The sequence below is a fragment of the Oratosquilla oratoria genome, chromosome 1 (genome assembly GCF_046742065.1).
Source record: "Oratosquilla oratoria isolate Oo_2021 chromosome 1, ASM4674206v1, whole genome shotgun sequence".
Classification (NCBI taxonomy): Eukaryota; Metazoa; Arthropoda; class Malacostraca; order Stomatopoda; family Squillidae; genus Oratosquilla; species Oratosquilla oratoria.
The window spans coordinates 76,274,293-76,279,292 of record NC_134777.1 but is presented as its reverse complement, the minus strand read 5'-3'; the positions used below and the strand labels follow the sequence as shown (position 1 = coordinate 76,279,292).

Genomic DNA, 5,000 nt, shown 5'->3' with positions numbered 1-5,000 from the left:
AAATTAATGAATAGAAAATAAATAACAGTAATAATGAATATATAAACAAGAACAAAAATTAGATAAAATGAAAAATAAAATAAGATAAAAAATAGATACATTAAAATAAATAAATGAATAAATGCAAATAATAATGATAACATGAAATAAATTGATAAGAATAGATAGATACATAAAACAAAATAGAATATACAAGAATATAATGAAGTTATAAACGATTGAATAAATGTGTGAATAATATTAATATATAAATCAAGACCCTGACGTATTTATATTTGAAAGATGGAAGCAAAGACAGAGACAGATGTGAATATAGACACTAAGACGGAGATAGAGACGAGGATAAGTATGGAGACGAAGAAGGAGATGAAGATTAAAGTAAAGGCTTGTTGAAGATGAGCTTTGGTTAACATTTCCAGATTACGTTTTCTTTAACATTTTACAATACGGGAGTGACACCGTACATAGCTCGGCCATAGTGACCACCACTACACCCAGCTACAAACCCTCACGTGGGAACAATTGCAGTGCCAAGCAAAGTGGCCCACGATCTACAGCGCCACGCGTGACACACCTCCATGTACTGCGTCACGATCCACGAGTGCCAGGTCGCTGCAGTGGAGAAGAGGTGCAACGAAGAGGCATTCCCTTACCCCGCCCCACTCCTCGTGGCTGGTACGGCTGGCGTCTGGGCCAATCAGCGCCTTCGACTCCAGAAATGGCGTGGCGTCTTGACCAATCAACGTGTCTGTAGGTTAACCGTCCCCCACTGTCCTCCCGGCTTCCCCCCACCCCCCCAATTACGTTTAGATCCACTTAATTTGTCCTTTTTACTCTCAGCGACGCCACGCGTCGTCAGTGACCCTTGCTCCCCCTCCGCCCCCGCCTCTCCCTTGAACCCTTCAACACGGGGTGACGCATTTGTAAGATTTTGTTCTGGCTAAGGAGACTAAAGGCGATTTTAGGGAGCTCAAGGGGGGCGGACTTCGGTACTGATGGAGTCTTGGTCATTTCAGACCCTCTTCAGTTAGAAGATAAACAAATAAACGATGATAGATAAAATAAATAAACAATAGAATAAACAAATGAAACAAAATAAATTATTAGATAAATTGATTGACAAAATATCAAATGAACAAAAGAATAAAATAGAATACATAAAATAAACACGATATGCCATCATGTTGTAAGGGTAGTTGAGAATCGGGCACCACTACATTCGAAGCTGACCACAGCTGCTCAATCACGCTGACCGCAGCAGCTGAAGCAGCAAGAGGTCAACCAGGCCGTCGATGTCTTAGGATGATCGACCAGTGTCAGGCTTGTGACAAGACTTTTTTGTGTCGCACCGCGAGAGTGTGTCATGTGACTACGACGTCCAGATTTGCTCCGGTATAGATAAATCCTACCAAAAGAAATAACCGTAGGTTACGTTATGCAAGGACCTTAATGACATCCCTACGGACCAGAACACGCAGGATACTTTTACGATTGCAGATTGATCTCCATTCATAGAGGAATGTTGATCACTTAATTTCTATTGCTGTCCTTCTGATCTGCTTCAACTCTCTTTAAAACTCTCCCTTTTGCCATCCCCATTCCTCCACCTTTTCGGAGCCATATTGTTCCCAAGGATAGAAGCGCTGTTTATCGGAGGCAAAATACGGGTCTCTTATGGCTATAATAGATGCTATGATGAACACGTGATACAATTATACAAAAAAAATTATACATTATTCATCAACAGTGCATAATCTATCTGGAAAACAGTAAAAACAAACAAATAAACAGATAAATAGAACAAATTTCTTTGTCCTCTTTCGACAATAATTAACTCTTAATTTTATTTTGGCTGTTACCATCCGATTTCATTCACTTCAAGATGGAGCCCCCCTCTCACACACTCACACTCACACACACACACACACACACACACACACACACACACACACACACACACACACACACACACACACACACACACACACACACACACACACACACACACACACCACATGGTTCCACGCATCTCACTTGATTCTTTTGGTGTCTGTTCAAATTCTAGGCTTATTCAAGTTGCTGTCAGGCAATTTTATTCAGCTGAGGGTGAGGGAGGGTAGGAGGCACTCCTCCTAGACATCAATGGAGCCAAGGACCTCACCCGGATCGAGCCAGACGCCTCACTTTTCCGGTCACGAAAATTTCACTTTTAACATTTCCCCCGGATACCGACTGCTTCCAGGTCTACTTGCCGGAACTCTGAAGTCCAGAAGTCCTCATCTTTCTTGAAGGTTAAATGTCTTTAAGTCTCTCTTTCGGACCTTGCTAACCACCCGCCCGGACAACTTCCGGATGACTAAACTCCGGGGCCAGGAGGCGTAGGCAATGTGATTTCCAGACCACGGACGCTGTCATGGAGATCTCACCCTTATCGAAGGGCACGACAAGGTCAGGTTGAGCACAGCAACATGCGTTACCACATCTAGTTTCTCTTGGTATTGCAAGCAAGGAGGAGTATTAGCCATTCTATGGAAACGAGGAAGTAACCCAAGGTTATTTTGTGTTAAAGAGGGAGACCAGTGGTTAACGCGCCGGAAACGAGGTGTGGGTTTGTGTGTACTTGAACGTGTCTACGTGTGTGTTCAAATTGTGGTCATCTGCGAGGCTGCAGTCACTCAAGCTTGTCTGAAAGGTATCTTTTAGGATATAAACGCTCATGAATACATACAGACATGTAGGGTATATGTACATGTATACGTGTACATGTGTGAATACGTGTATATTTGTATGTGTGTGTGCAAGGTAACATGAATAAACGTACAGGAATACATAATAATAATTATACGCGAGTATGAGTCGGTGATGCGTATATATAGTATGTTCTTGTACGTTGTGTGTATACGCACATGTACGAGTATATGGTTGTATCTATCACATTAGTATATTAAACAACTACCTGTTCATATGTATTCATGTGTGTGTGTGTGTGTGTGTGTGTGTGTGTGTGTGTGTGTGTGTGTGTGTGTGTGTGTGTGTGTGTGTGTGTGTGTGTGTGTGTGTGTGTGTGTGTGTGTGTGTGTGTGTGTGTGCGTATGTGTCTTGCGTGTTAACTGATGTTGAAGATTTTGTGTCGTTATGTTGATGTCGACAACCTCCAACGTCACGCTCTCTGGAAACTGCCGTTCGATCTTCGACTGATCCAACTCATATGGAGTATGTGCGCGTCTGGGGCTGTTTCTCTATGGTGGCTGTTTTGTGTGTGCACGTATGTGTGTGTACATGTGTGTACGTATACATATATGCGTGTGTAATTATGATGGATTATATCGGCAATACGTATGTGTGTGAAGGTATATACAAGAAAACCTTGTAATCTGTTGGATCACACTTTGAGAGAAGAGCACTATATAGTGCTATCATCGCTTTGCTTTGGGAATAATAAGAAATAGAAAGAAAAAAGAAAGAAAGAATAATTTGCAAGTGCATCGGTGGACCCGTTGGGAAGGATATTGCGTGTGTTACTTTGCGTGTTACAATCTATTGTACAACAGCAGATTACTCGTGTAATGGAGCGTCTGTGGACCAAATTGCAACTGGCCAGGAGCAGTCTTTAGAGAGGATGCTGCTTGTTTTTAACGAATACACAGGATCACATTCCCCGCGTAAAGTTGCAATTGTAGACAATTTTGCAACTGACTAGGAGCAGCCTTTTGGGGAGATATTGCATGCTGCAATCTAATTCACAGTACCAGCTTCCCCAGGCGAAATTGTTTGTAGATCAATTTGCAATCGGCCTTTCGGGAAGGTGGAGGTAAGGCGTGATACAAGATTCATCATGAAGAATTACATATGTGGGTCCATTTCCAATTGGCTAGGTGCATCTGGGTTAAGGGTATGAACAGAACGAAATGTGTGTGTATGTGTGTGTGTGTGTGTGTGTGTGTGTGTGTGTGTGTGTGTGTGTGTGTGTGTGTGTGTATGTGTATGTGTGTATGTGTGTATGTGTGCGTGTGTGTATGTGTGTGTGAGTATGTGTATTTACCTAGTTGTATTTACCTAGATGTATTTTACGAGAAGGGAAGCTATGCTCGTGATGTCCCGCCTTCATGTCTCGTTTTATCTAGACTGTTTTTAAATTCGTATATCGTTTTTGCACACACCACATTTTCACCTAACTTGTTCCAAACGTCTATTACACTGTGGGGAAAGCTGTTCTTTTTCAGGTCTCTTCTATAACTGTCTTTCTGGATTTTCTTTCCGTGTCCTCTTGTATCTCTACTATCCCATTTTATTAGATCCTCTCTATCAATAGCCTTTCATGATCCTATAAATTGTTATCAAGTCTCCTCTCTCTCTTCTTTGCTCTAATGTATGTAGCTCAAGTTTTGCTAGTCTCTCTTCATATGATAGTTCTGAGAGTGTTGGTGCCAAATTCATAATTGCTCTTTGTATTCTTTCAAGTTTTGTTATAATTTTTTTGTACTTGTGTATGTGTGTGTGTGTGTGTGTGTTAGTGTGTGTGTGTGTGTGTGTGTGTGTGTGTGTGTGTGTGTGTGTGTGTGTGTGTGTGTGTGTGTGTGTGTGTGTGTGTGTGTGTGTGTGTGTGTGTGTGTGTGTGTGTGCGCGCGTGTGTGCTTGAAGGTGAATTTAGATGATTACCAACTCGAACTCAAACTTCTAACAAACAAAGTTTTCCCGACCAAACATCGAAGGAGAGCGGAGGGAGGGGGTGCCTCCCTCCATGACACGTCGTTGGCGATCTCCAACACTCAGGCATCTTCTCTCCACCAGACCAGAGCGCCTGCGTGACTTCCTGTGGTGCCAATCCTTGGTTGGCATTGGCTCGTGTTCCTCGTTATAATGGGGTGGGGAGTCAAGGTTATAAGTAAAGGATGAGGCCGACAGGAGGCCTTTTGGTCCATAAAGAGGTCGGATGCAGAAAATTAGCATATAAATAAATAATCAGACAAATAAATAAACAAATAAAAACACTCAAAACA

The 5,000-nt window shown here is 42.2% G+C and overlaps 1 protein-coding gene across 2 annotated transcripts in view; it reads right to left on the bottom strand.

Moving 5' to 3' along the window:
• The window catches only part of LOC143040165 (carbonic anhydrase 1-like), a 99,167-nt gene that overhangs the window by 29,868 nt on the left and 64,299 nt on the right, over positions 1–5,000 (bottom strand). The gene's annotated exons all lie outside the window — the stretch shown is intronic.